Source organism: Ictidomys tridecemlineatus, unplaced genomic scaffold (assembly GCF_052094955.1).
Source record: "Ictidomys tridecemlineatus isolate mIctTri1 unplaced genomic scaffold, mIctTri1.hap1 Scaffold_40, whole genome shotgun sequence".
Lineage (NCBI taxonomy): Eukaryota > Metazoa > Chordata > Mammalia > Rodentia > Sciuridae > Ictidomys > Ictidomys tridecemlineatus.
This window is the reverse complement of record NW_027522604.1, coordinates 459390-474381: the sequence shown is the minus strand read 5'-3', so window position 1 is coordinate 474381 and position 14992 is coordinate 459390. Positions and strand designations below refer to the sequence as shown.

Below are 14992 nucleotides of genomic sequence, written 5' to 3'. Positions count from 1 at the left end.
ATTACCACTTGGTTAAGGTGTGTCTGTCAGGTTTCCACAGTATGAAATTACCATTTTCTCCTACCTGCTGTTCTTTACTAGTGAGTCACAGTCCAGCTACACTCAAGGGAGGGAATTAAGCCCCATCTCCTGGTGAGGGTATCACATATATTATTTGGAAATTTTCTAGAAAGACCCTTTTATTTCCTCCCTCATTTATTTATTTAGCCATTTATTTATATCACTGTGGAGTCAGTTATGTTTATTTTTACGAGTTAAAATTTAAATTTAACAATGTAATTATTTTGTCTTGCAAATTTTCTTACTTTTGACCATTGGGATCTATTTTTGATGACTTCTGTGCCCTTTTAACATGCTCCTATATCTTCCCCCTACTCTCTCTTTTGTGCTCTCTCTCTCTCTCTTTCTCTCTCTCTCTCTCTCTCTCTCTCTCTCTCTCTTTTGGTGAGTGCTTTCTTACTTAAAAAATAAAGAAGTGACCCTGAATTAGTTGTATGGGAGGGGACCCAACTTTTAATAATTTTTGAGCTCAGCAGGGCTTTCTAATATGCAACTAAGGTTCAGAAACACTGAGTCAACTCATTTTGAAGTAATAAGAAAATTAAAAAAAAATGGAGGGGGTGTTAACATTTGTAATTTATAAATCAAGCACTAATTACATCCTTACTTTATGCTTAGCTTTATTCACAAACCATCCATTTACAAGATGAAAATTCCTTCATTTCCTCATCATACTAGACCACTTTTGTGTATCTTTGCTATTGACTGAACCGTTCTATGATAAGATTTAAAATTCTGAGATATACTATAAAAATTGCATTAATGAAAACAAACTCCTGCTACTCATGCTCAACAGCACCAACAGTACCAAGAAAAACTACTGTATTTGGCTCGTTATGCTATCTTTATTTTAAGAATTATGAATAGGTGCCAACCCACACAAAGAACAGATTGTGAATTACTTCGAAAAAAAAAAAACTCAGCTTACTTAATTTACTGAGATTCAACACCAAAAAAAGATTTAACTTGGCTGAAAGTTCGGATACAGCTGAGACATTGAACCAGGAAGCTATAATTTATAAGGAAATGTTAATATATCCTAAAAGCTACTATTAAAATAGGATTTCTTCAGGGTTTATTTACCCTGTAATGCAAGAAGACAAGCATAACAATAACAATAACATTTTTATATACACCAATACTTTAATATATTAAGCTCTACAACAAATATCTCTAATAATTTTACAATTAAATTAAGTCCATAATTCTTCTATACTACTTTGGTCCCAACATTTTAAAAACACACCAATTAATTTTGAAAATATACAATTTAACAACATGATCCTATCAATAACAAACATGTTTTTTAGTGGACTACAGACACATTAAACCATGCAATCCAGTGTTAAATACATAAATGATAAAAAAAAATGCTGTTTGACTTATATTCTGAGAAATCACTAAAAACTGGAATAATCTTTTAAGACTCACGATGCTCACAAACATGCAGAAAAATGTATAGAAATTTCTATTCTTCCTGAAGGAATATTACAATGCCCACTTTTTAAAATACAGGATTGATAATTATGCCAAACTCTTTTTTTTTTAAATCCATCTTCTTTTAGCATGTCTTTCACAATTTTTTTAAAAAAGTACAAATGTTCCTGTGAATTGTGACTGAAAATTAACTCTTTAATTTCAGCTTTTATGAAGAACTCAGTCACAGTCATATACTAATAGCTGCCATTTAGTAAAAGAGTGACATCCAGTGGACAAATGACAAAGTAACTTTCAAAATTCCCATTGCATTTGAATCGTAAACAAAGATTGCATCCCTAAATCTAACCATTTTAATATAAATGAGTTCCTGCTCATTGTGACAATCTACAGATTCTTATCAAATCACCTCATAATTTTTACAGATCTTAAAACATATCCTCTTTTTCCTATTTAACATTGATTCTTTAAAATGACCTAATAAGATGTGTAACTCAAGACTAGTGAGGTTAAATTTTTCTCCTTTCTTTCTGCTATTTCCCACCACAAACTAACTGGCTCATCTCTAGGCATGGAAAGACCAAACCATGAGAAATGTACTTAAATAAAAATCAAACGTCTTAAAAAATTTTGCAAGATGAGATCTGAACCTGTTTTTCATTTATACTTTTTGATATATTGTTGACTACAATTAGAAAGGGATATAATCATTAATGCTAATAGTCAAATTACATCCTCTTTCCTCACTGCTTACATATTATGAAATACATATTTTAGGCGATGATTGTTTCAGTGTTTAAAACTCAGTTTTATAAATCAGTATAAATGAATACCCATTATACATGTTCAAATGAAAGTAAAAAACTTCCAATATGCTGTGTCATTATCTTACAATTGACTCTCTCTCTCTCTCTCTCTCTCTCTCTCTCTCTCTCTCTCTCTATATATATATATATATATATATATATATATATATATATATATTATATATAATGTGTATGTTCAAAGTACAAAATGCAGCAATGATGTTAACAACGACAGGGTAATGAAGTGCTATAGGTGAGACTGCCATATTTAATTTTTGGAAATCTGTAAAGAATTTCAGAGGTTAAAAAAATATATAGTAAGCAAAAAAAAAAGTTGGAGAACTGTTAAATTTTAAATAAGTAGCCAGATGAAGAAAACATTCTTTTTAAAAAAGATTAAGAATGTAAAAGTACATTTTAATATTTAAAAAGCATTTTTAAAAATCTATAACAACTTTATGACAAAAATCTGCATTTGAAAAAGGTCTGTAAAAACAGCAGGACAGAATTTCCCTCAACATCTTTTACTTTTTCTTGTCAGAAAAAAAGTGTATGCATCTCTAGAACCATAAATGATGTTAAAATAGGCATTTATAAAATGGCAAGGAGGATTTCAAGGGAAGTTTGTATTTTTTTTGTTTTTTACAATTATTGGCATTTTGGCCATTGTAGGTCATAAGTAAAACTTCTCTAGCTAAAAAGCAAAATTAAATATAAAGTTTTATATCTATTAAGTCTGTTGCCTGTGTTTTGCAGATCTCATTTTTTCAAAGCATGACTCCATTTCTTCTAAGACTTTGGGTTTATACCGTACTACCAATTTAACCTTTCCTTGGGCTGCTTTCAGCAGTTCTACAGCTTTTTCGTGATGTTCTCCTTCAATGCTCTGGAAAAAGTGCACACACACAATTGATACTTAGGTTTTGAGAGTAACGACAACTACAAATATTTAAAATTAAGTAAAGAGGGTCTTCATTGCATCAATTCACACAAGATTTGGCACATTCAGGGCAGTATAGCTATAGAGATACTGAATCCTTTCAATACTAAATCTTGTTTTATCAGTGTGAATTCCAGTGATACATCAATTCTGCTTACAGTCTCGAAATCATTTTTTAAGTTCCAAGTAATTAGCATTTCAATATACATGTCTTATTACTGCACTATGTCAGAATTTAATCAAGCAACTGCCATTCTATAAAAGTAAATATGATGGTACATTTCTAATTTAGTATAATGTTTTAACTACTGAAGAGTTTAATTATGTAATAAAAATCCCACTAAGCACTGGTAATTTACATTGAAGGGATGCAAACCACATTTAGAGTGCCTTAAAAAGATCACTGGGCTGGGGACAGAGCTCAGTGATAAAGCACTTGACCAGTATGAGCAAAGCTCCCGATTCAATCCCCAGAGCTGCATTTAAAAAAAAGAAACAAACAAAAAACAACCACTGTCCTAAACAGTACTGCCTAGCATTCACTGAAAGCATTCCTAAACTACAAAGTTTATTAATTAATCCCTTGCATGGCATCTTCTGTTTCTACAATCCACAGGCACCCCCAAGTGGTCACAGAACATTACTGCAAATATAAATAAAATTCATCCTCACCACTCCATTAACAGAAAGAAGTTGATCTCCTCATTTAAGACCCCCATGCCTATCAGCTATTCCACCTGGAATTATTCTAAATATATAGATTGGAGAGTTTTGTTTTTTGCTTCCCATAATATTGAACCCAAGACTCTCTTCTCTTTTGGGTAGCTCAACAACTCGAGAATGAGAATGTCCTTCACTGGTAGCAAATGCAATAACAGTAGCCTGAAAGAAAATTTTACATATTTAAAATATGTGACCTTTGTTTACTTCATCTCTTTAAAAAATACTTTTTGTTTTATTTTTTGGCAGTGCTGGGAATTAAACCTAGGGACTCATACATGTTAATAAACATGTACTCTAACACTGACGTATATCCCTGACCTATCTCACTACTTTTGAGGCATGTTTAAACACACACACACACACACACACACACACACACACACACACACACTCAGAGCTTTACAGTTATAAATAGTAGCTGGATTCATCTTGACAAACTCATGCTGCATGAAATTCAATTTCACTTCATAATCCCCCCTTTCCCCTCTTTTCCCCAATCTCCTTAATTCTCTTTGGCTAATCCATTCATTTATATTTGACTGATTCTTTTTATTTATATATAAAGATAAAATTCCATGTGGTATATTTATGAATGCATGTAACATGATTTTTAAAGAATGCATTCTGCATTGTGAGGCACATTTTTGATGTGTGGGTATTTACAAATTCACTGGTCATTCTGAGAGGCTAAGCAGAGGTTTTTAAAAAATGTAAGTGGAGGCTAAGACACGAGGATTGCGAGTTCAAAGCCAGCCTCAGCAACAGCAAGGCTCTAAAAAAAATACAAAAAAGGGCTGGGGATGTGGCTCAGTGGTTGAATGCCCCTGAGTTCAATCTCTGGTACCCTAAACCCCCCAAAAAGAAATAATAACTGAAAAGAATACATATTCCAGGACTATGTATAAAACAGAATTTTTAGCACACTCTCATCCACTGTCTAGAACTTTTGTGTAGTTCCATGTGCAGAGCTTGACAAGCAGGCTTGCTGGGCACATAACATTTAAACAGGAATATTCTACCCTAATGCACTAACAGTCCGGAGCTTCAAGGCCAGATAGCCTGGCATTTGTGTAAAATACACCATACCTATAACAACCCACACAGAGTTGTCCTTATATATAGTCATTTTGGCTGCTATATTCTTTGTATACTCTTTGTACCATACACAAAATAAATAATACATCAAGAATTGTCTCTATATTAAGAAAAGCAGGCACATGTATAGCCAACATGAATATTTTTTGTTGCTTTAGCAAACTATATAATTACAAGTAAAAAAAAACCCACAGAAGATTTAATAGAGCCATATCCTCTTTAAATTCTAACACAAAATTAAGATTTTCCTGTTTCATTATGTTTTTAAAGTTAATCAAGGAATCTGGTACCATTTTTTCATGCTGGATCAGGTTACATTAACAAAGGTGCAAGGGGTAAGAAGAAAATCAAGACTTATTTGAAGACCCAAAAAAGCACTCATTTCCTACCTAACAGAACTAAGGCTCAAAAACTAAATAAGCTGTGAAGATTATACAACTCAGGTATAAAAAATAAATTTCTATTTTCTACTCTGATAAACCATATCCACAAGTTTAAGTATTTGTATTCAATAGAGAATCCAGTCTGTCCTTTTGGAAACCAGGAACTCAATCAAAATAATCTGCAATGATTAAAAGTCTAGTATGTCATCTACTACTTGAATTAACATATCTACCCAAGTAATACACAATGAAATAATGTATTATGAGGGAAAATCTGGTATGGAAAAGCACACAAACTCCATCTTCAGCCCTGAAGAGGTAGCCTACTACTGACATTATACCATATTTGCAGAGCTAGGGTAAAGGACAAATCAAATAACCCTATTCTACCATTTACTATTTGTGCGGTGGTTTGAGACAAATAATCTAATCTTGATACTTTCTCATCAATGAGAAATTCATCCTCAATTATAAAATTGATGCTATTTTACATGTAAATATGTTGTATATAACACAATTATGTATTTCATATGTATATAATTAATGTATGTGAGAGCATTTTCAATGCCTTATCTAAACTACATACAGTAATAAAAATGTTCTACTTCTTAGTACTTGGGAAGCTTGGTATAATTTGAAAGATATTATGTTAGCTTACAAAATAAGCTTACTATAAATCTAATAATTGTATATTTTCAACCTCTAATTTATGAAGAATTCTCACTTTTGGCAAATAAACAAATTTACCTTTGCAGTTGCATTAGCTCTCACTTCAGGATTGCTACTGATATCTACAGTTTCATAGACATGTTCATATACCTGCAAAACATAAAAGTTGTTATATTTTAAATCTTGATATATATCATGTTTGATTTCTCTGTAAAGTTAAATGTATTAACTTTTAATCATATTTACTCACCTCTCTTACAGCATTGCAGAACTCACTTTGAAGGACTCTTTGTAAATCCTGAAGTTTCTGTGGTGGTACCTGTCCACTCCTTTGTAGTTTTTCCAACATTTCAATTGCTCTACAAATATCTAGAGTTAAACAAACACATACTGATAGATAACTTTCTCTAAGGATTCTTGAAATACCTATGTAACACTGTAAGAATTAGGATTAATTCCCCAAAGGACTAACAGTATGCAGAAAATAGAGGGGGTAAAACAAAGCATCTGTGTTTTTGTATGAGAAAGAGGAGATCATTCATGTAACACATTGAGAACAGGAATGTAAAATCTGAGCACATTAAATTTCACAGATTTTAAAATTTCACATGTTACAGAAGCATAGTTTAAAAAATAATTGAGAGACAGACAAACTGAATATAAACTACTAAATGCCACAGGAAAGGACTGGGGCTCAGATGTGACAGATACGTTAACTGCACTGCTTCAAAAAAAGCCAGTAGTAATATTGGGAAGTATTTAAGCAATAAAAATTTACTTAATTATCATATTAGTAACCAAAGCACTGAATAGCAGACCACGTGCTAGTGAAATCACTGGTCATTTCCTAAAGATAAACATGATATATGCATAGATATGAACTATTTAATAACAGATCCAGTTAGTGGCTAGGACACATTTAAATTAAAAATAAAATGAATAAAATTAACTGATTTGTTTTCAAGTTAGGATTGTTAACAAAATGTTTTAATTCAGACAATTTCAATCAAATACGTAGTTTTAAAAATAAAACATAAAAACCAGCTATGTAATTCTGTTCTTCATACTAGTTGTGAGACCTTGAACAAATTACTTAAACTCCTTGTTTCTCAGTGCCTTTCACTGTAAAATGCAAATAATACACCTGCTTCATAAAAGGCATTTGATGACCAAACCAAATAATATTTTTAAAGAGGCTTAGCAAACATAAATATAATGTTACACTGGCATCAGTCTTAAAAAATATTAAGGGGTTGCATACATTTATACAAATACATTAAGCATGTTAGTTAGTCAATTGTCATTGAGAAGTGTGGGGATGTGTTTTATTAAGAAATTCTACAAGATTCAAAGTCATGTTCAACAATTAATGACAATATAAGTTTGATTTTTTCTTACCTGTTTTCGTACCTTTGTGAATTAAGTTTTGATGATTTAGAAGGCACTATGTCCCCCCCCCACCTCCCACTGCTATTACCAGGGATTGAACACATAGCCTTAAACATTTGAGGCAAGCACTCCACCAATAAACTACATCCCCAACCCTTTTTGTTGTATTTTGAGAAAGGGTCTCACTAAGTTTCCAAAGCTGGCTTTGGACTTAGGATCCTCCTGCCTCAGTCTCTGCAGTAGCTGAGATTACAGACATACACTACTGTGCCCAACTGGCACTCAGGATCTTGATTACATGCACTGATATTGTACTATAGTATTACTGGGAGTTATTTGTTAACAGAGTTCTGAGATAATTTAACTGTCCTATGCTGCTGAATAGAACCACGTATAATTCATCCCTACCAAGGTGCTGAAGAGTCTACTGAAGAATTTAAAAAAAAATTCAACAACAAAAAGCAAAGACAACTACCAAAACTAAATGCTAGGGGATGAAGTTCCACATTTTGTACTGCATTTAAAAATACAAGACTGCCTCATGTTAGAATTCTACAACTAACTACCTTTAAAAGAAAAACACCTACTTCTGTTAGCACCAACAGATCTATTCCTTTCTGCAAAGCACGTTGCCATTGTGCTCAGGAGGAAGATGTCACCTTTGTCTTAAGCCTATCTTAGAAAGTCTACTTAGAGAAGCTACTCTTCTGTTATAAAATTATGCTTCAATAAATGGACTGGTGGGCTGTAGAGAAACAATCTTATTTATAAAAAAAGACTTCCAAATGAGGAATGCCATAACTAACAATCATATGTGCACATTTGTTTGTGGGAAGGGATAAGGAAAGAGGCTTTTCCAAATACAATTCTAAAAATGTATCTTCTTCTTAAAGAAGAATATTGAGACTGTAATTTCAAATGATAATATGTGCAAAATAACTTTAATCTACATTTTATGCTGTTTACCAACAGTGCTAAATTTTTTGTGGTACTTCTTGAATGATAATTTTTAAGTCAGGCAAGTTATACACACCTGTAGTCCTGACTACTTGGGAGGCTGAGGCAGGAGGATCTCAATTTCAAGGTCAGCCTGAGCTGAGACCTTATCTCAATAAAAAATAAGGAGGGCTGGGTATATAGCTCAGTGGTAAAGTATCTCTGGGTTCAATCCCCAGAATGGTAACAAAACAGAACAAAAGAAGAAAAAAAAAGAAAGAAAGAAAAAGAAAACTTTTAAATGCTTGTGTGACAAAAGCGTGTTTGAATTGTCTGAAATAAAGGATTTGGGGAAGACAATGGAGCGTTCAAAATCTTAATATCTGTATTTTGACTCTGTAACTACACAGCAAACTAGGTTTTATCTTTGTTAACTGTTTCCTTCAAGAAGCAATCAACTAATCACAGTTTGCAATTGTAGGGTGTGTAAAAATCATATATATATGATCGCACCTGCCAAGTGTTTTACAATCTACCACTACTTCACATAAGTTACATAACAAGCTTTCCAAGATCAAATCAGTAGGATTGTTTTGAAAATCATCCTTGTGCCTGAGAGGGGTACCAATGCTAGGAAATACCAAATTACGAATGCAAGGGAGGCTGTGGTAAAAGTAACCAAGAAGGGAGGGCGAGTTCTTGTGGAAAAGTGCCGTGTGTCTGGATATTGTGCGATATGTGGGTGAAGGCAAGACTTCTAGGTTTGTGCAAGTGTATGTACAACAGTGTAGACGATCCGAACAGGGTGTGTGACATGTGTTGTTCTGGTTTACAGATCTCTAAACGCCGCAACTGCTGTGCCCACTCAGAGGGTGCGTGTGCGGCTTATGTCGGCAAACGTGAGCAGATTGTAATTAACTGTGCTACACCCCGGGACAGTGTGTGTGAACACACAGGGGTCTAGCAAAGAGTCAAAAATTCTTAAGCGCCTTCCACCGTGTGAATGACAGCGACGTCAGCGGCCGCCACTGCAAGGAGCAGGCAGGTTCGGAGTCTGAGCCTGGGCAACCTCTTCTTCTCTCCAGTGACACCGCACTTCCTCATCCCTTCCACCCACCTCGGTGGGGACATCGGCCGCACTCACCTCTCTATAGGCATACAGGTTCTCCCAGCGCCGCCATCTTCTCCCTTAGCAATATAGAACGACAGGAAATGACGAAAGAGAAGCTGCGGTAGGCGGAGCCTAGCGAGAGCCAGAAGGGCGAGGGTCGACCGGATCGCGAGATCAGGAAAGACAAATGCTCACTCCGCAAAGTACTTTACGGGGTACCGTTTCGTAGTGTGGGTTGAGACTGTCGTTCTTGCGGTCGCCAGAATCTCAGATTCCCCAGGCCTCCCAGATTGAAAAGAACTTTTCCCCTGCCTCCTGCTCCCTGCCCTGGCTTCGCGCCTTTCCCACCGCTTGGAGCCGTTTGTAGATGAGTCACATTCCCTGGATTCTACTTCCAGGATTGAGGACTGCTCACTTACCCCGTTTTGGCCTCAGTTTCTCCATCTGTGAGACAAGAGTTTCTATCTCCAAGGTCTTTTAATATTCCTGAATGCGAAGATTAGGTGACAGTTAAGTGTGTACATGACATTATGAATTCTTGTTTCTGGCAGCCTTACTTTAATTTTAAAAAGCCGAAGCTTGAATCTTACTCATATCTGCAAGTACAAAGAAAATGGGCCATAACTGGGTAAGGGAGGAAGAAAGGCTTTACTGTACTGTACAGTAATAGTCTTAAGAAACTGATTCAGAATCTTATGTAAATATAAAAGAAATATCATATAATAATACTATTTAGGGCAACTTTTGAAATTTTCATGAGCCAAGAAAAATTGCTTTTTTAACCCACATTTGGATTCTACTGACCTATCCAAGCCCTTAGTTTGTGTTGATGTTGTTAGATTCTTTCACATTTAAGTTTTAAAAACTTCATAACCATGTCGTTTTAATAATCTGGTTGCTTCTGGCCTGCTCTTGCCATTCAACTTCAACACTTTGTTCTAATCCATTTAATGTCACCACCAGAAACTTTGGTTTCTCTATTCCCTATTTCTCAAGTCTTATGTACTCTGACCCTAACTCATACAGCTACCCTCATTTCTAATTATCCCTTGGGCTAACCATGACTCCAGTCAAGATGGTATATTCAAAACCATGTTTATCCTAGTTTCCATATCTTTCTCTGTGTTCTTGTAGGGAATGCCCATTTTTATCTCCTACTCTCCAAACATCATACACATTCAACTGAACTCATTTTCCAGGTTCCTGCTCAAGATGTGTCGCTTCTGCTAAGTCTTGTCTTTTTCTTTATTGTTTCAACACCTTAGTACTCTGAGGATTCCAACACCTAACACCCTACAGTAACACCCATGTACTTATTTCTTATTCATTTTATCATTTTTCTGCCACAAATGTGTTCAAGAAGTATTTCTTAAATGCCTAATGCCCACCAGGTGCTTTGTTAGAAATACTGTGTGGAACAAGAAATATGCAAACATTACCCTTATTTCTTCAAGTATTTTTCCTTCCTAGTCTTTCTGCACTCCTTTGGTGGAGTTAGGTACATGAATATTCAACCATGTGATATTGCCTCAAAAGTTAATTTTCACTGTTAATTTTTTTTTCAAGTTTTCCCTGTTTCCTTGTGGTTAATTCCCATGTCTTCGTGTTCACTAATTTGCTTTTTCAATATCATTCATTCCTTTAATCCCACGTGTTTCACTTTTCATCTCAGACATTGTTGTTTTCCCTCTAGTCATTTGATGTGTATGTGTATGTGTCTTCCATGTCTTTATTTAACATGCCAAATCTTTCCTATAGCTTCTTCTATAAAGTTATAATGATAACCTTGGTGTCTTTTTCTACTAATTCTATCATCTATGCTGTTTCTGACATTGTCTTATGTTAATTGAGTTTTCTATGTATTATGGCTTACAATTTTTTGCTTATTTGAAAATAGTTTTCTCCTTTTGACACTTAATTTTTATCTTTGCTAGGTGGAACAAATTTGGCCTTTAGTGGAGGGCTAATTGAACCTCACTACTAAGGCAATAACCTTCTAAGTTTTTACCCCATGATCCATGTAAATTATGTGGATTTTCTATTCTGTCAGGAATGGGATCTCTTTTCATGAATTGGGATTATGGATTGTTTACTTTGCACTTTTTGTATAGTCTTTTGCATGTCTCTGGTAATTAACACATAATCATCATTACATTTCATAATACCAGGGATAAGTAGAAATAATAAAAAGTCACATTCTAAAGATTGGGAACCCAAATAGCATGTATTTCTCATTAACAGCACTGGAAGCTAGGACACAGCTATTACATTTTTAGGAAAAATAATTCCCAACCTTTAATTCTATATTCAACTGTATTAGCTTTTCTAGGACAGCCATAATAAAGTATGACAAATTGTTTGGCTTAAAACAAGAGCTATTTATTGTCTCAAATTTCTGGTAGCAAGAAGTCAGAAATCAAGGCAGTATACTCTAAAGCTGTAAAAGAATCCTTATTTGTCTTTTCCTAACTTTCTAGTAAATTCCTGGCAATCTTTGATGATCCCTGACTTGAAGCTACATTATTCCAATATTTGCTTTAACTGTCCCTTGACATTCCCTTGGACATCTTATAAGAATATGACCTACTCCAGTATGACTTAATCTTAATTAATTACATAATTAGTCACATCAATGGCCCCATTTCCAGATGTGTTCACCCTCTGAGGTACAGGGATTAATTTCAATGTATCTTTTTTTAGGGGGAGAGACACAAATAAACCCATAAAACCAAATTGTACATGAAAAGTGAAGGTATAATAAAAATGTTTTAGGGCTGTAGGTATAGCATAGTGGTAAAGCACTTGTCTAGTATATACAATGACCTGGGTTTGATCCCCAGCACCACCAAATTTATCCATCCATCATCTATCTATGTAATATATATATATATATATATATATATATATATATATTACATAAGTTCTAAAAAAATTGTGCTTTCCATATATATATATATACTTTCTCAAGAGCTACTAGAAAATGTATTCCATCAAAATTAGGAAGTTAGCTGAGAAAGAGGTTCTATAAAGGAAACAGAATCCAGCACAGACAAGATTAATATAATTTCACAGTTATTGGTTTATTAGAGCTGTACAGAGAAACAGAGTCATTAGCATGTACAGCCACACACAGGGATTTATTATGAGGGATTAGTTTAGGTGACTATGGAGGCTGAGAATTCTCACAATCTGCTGTTTGCCAGCTGGTAACCCAGGAAAGATGGTAGTATATTTCCAATTCAAACCCAAAGACCTTGAGACTCAGAGAAGCCAATTGTCTGTCATAGTCCAAGTAAGAACCTGGAGCATCAAAGTCCAAGGCATAAGATGGATATACTAGTTTAAGCAGAAAGAACAAATTTCCACTTTTTCTTCCATTCAGGCTCTTCATGGATTTGATGAGCCTACTCACATTAAGGAAGTTTATCTTTACTCAGTTTACCAATTCAAATGCTAAACTAGAAGCCAGCACACAGAGAAAATAATGTTTTACCAGCTCTCTGAGCATCCCTTAGCCCAGCCACATTAAATTAATCCTCATAATCATGAAGGAAAGCCCAAGATAACAGCCATGCAGCTTGCCTGCAGAGCAACTCATCCACACTGGAGCAGGGAAGAGGATTAGTGGAGCTATCATCAAGGAAAAAAAGAAATTTGTCATTCTAGTGGAATGACAATAAAACAAACTATTTTTGTACCATGGATTGAACCCAGGGACACTTAACAACTGAGCCATATCCTCAGCATTTTTAATTCTAGTTTTTTGAGACAGTGTCTCCCTGAGTTGTTCAAGAACTCACTAAGTTGCTGAGGTCAGCTTTGAACTTGCAATCCTCCTGCCTCAGCCTCCTGAGCTGCTAGGGTTATAGGAGTGTGCTACCATGCTGGGCATTAAAATAAACTTTCTGTGGAGAATTTGAGGATGAATTGGTGACAGGCACATATAAAATGAAGCAAACATGGGTAGGGGAGTGAAATAATTAAAAATCAAAAAATGGAAATATAATGGTAGGATACAAGATGGATCAGCTGCATATAACATATCTATAGCGAGTAAAGAGTGTGCTCAAAAATGGGACTATTGTGATCCAGAAGTGACTGAATCACAGGGCTGTGACCTCATCAATGAATTGATTCATTCATGCTTTCCTAGCTGTGGTCATTATTGGAGGTGATAGAAACTAGAAAGTGAAACTTTGTTGAAAGAAAAGGGTCTTCAGGGGCATGCCCTTGAGGACTATATCTTTCCCTGGCTCCAACCTCTTTCTCTTCCTATGCTACTGCTGCCATAACTTGAGCAGCTTTTTACTGCCATGGCCTTCCATCATAATGTTCTGCCTTACTTCAGGCCCAAAGCACAGAATAAAGTGCTTTAGAAATTGCTTTGGAGGGGGATAAATAATTTTCAAATTAACTAACAACCCATTTGTCCTCAACATAACAAAATAAACACAAGAATGAACTATTGTGTAAGGAAAGGGTTCCAAAATGCTCCTGTATAATCAATCAATCCTATTAGGAAGAGAACTAGAGAGTCCAGCTCCTTCACTTTACAGAAGAGAAGATAGATCAGAGTCCTGTATCTCAAAGGAGGATATTCTGAGCATGAATAAGGGAGAGTCACATTTTCTTTTCTACCTCTGCCAGGTTATTAACGCACCTGGCTTCCTATTCTAGAATTGTTCTTCCTGTGTAAAAACCCCTTTCCTCTATTGCTGTGCCCTGTTACTTCCTACCTCAGAAATGAAAAGAACCTTTAAAATCAGAAAAGGAAGTTTGAGTCTAGACAAATCCCAGGGAAAGCTAAATTATGCAAATTTAGTTTTTTTGTATAACAAATGAGAGTTCCAAGTAGGTTTCCAACATACTGAAAGCTTAACCTAAGACACTGCAAATACAGTATACTAGAATAGCATTAATAAAGAAAAAAAAGGGAGTGGGTGTGGCCTGCTCAGGGAAGGAGGCTGTTTCTCGGGAATTAGGCAAATGGAAACCAAGGTGAGGTGCTACAAAAGGAATGTTTCAGTGTTTTTCGTGCTTGTTGATCATACACAAATAGGCACTGCTAGATGAAATAGGTATTTACAACAGTAGGAAGCTGCTTTTAAGAAAAGGGATATATTCAGGCTTTTGATCTGTTGTGTTTTCACAGAGTTTCTATGATATATACTCAGAAAAGTAAAATTTTAGATAGATGGCTTTCTTTATTTGATGTGAATGATACCTTCAAATGGTAAAATAGACTGCATTTTAAGCAAATTAAACATTATGTAAAAGTACTTTATCTAATCAATAGAACATAGCAGTATGAGGAAATCTCTTCATGAACATCCTTTGAAGGGAAATTTTATAATAGAGCTCAATTCAGATTATAAAACCCTGTGTTAGAGTTTCAAAGATCTAAAGTAAATCCTAACTCCTGTTAGGATGAGTTTCAGATTAT

The 14992-nt window shown here is 34.8% G+C and overlaps 1 long non-coding RNA gene across 1 annotated transcript; it reads right to left on the bottom strand.

The window, feature by feature from the left end:
* Positions 1–1671: 1671 nt before the first annotated feature.
* On the bottom strand, positions 1672–6478 carry LOC144373449 (uncharacterized). Its single transcript, XR_013433136.1, has 3 exons — positions 6364–6478; positions 6192–6263; positions 1672–4125 (listed from the first exon to the last, which is right to left on the bottom strand). It is a non-coding gene; the product is annotated as an uncharacterized LOC144373449 (long non-coding RNA).
* Positions 6479–14992: the final 8514 nt, after the last annotated feature.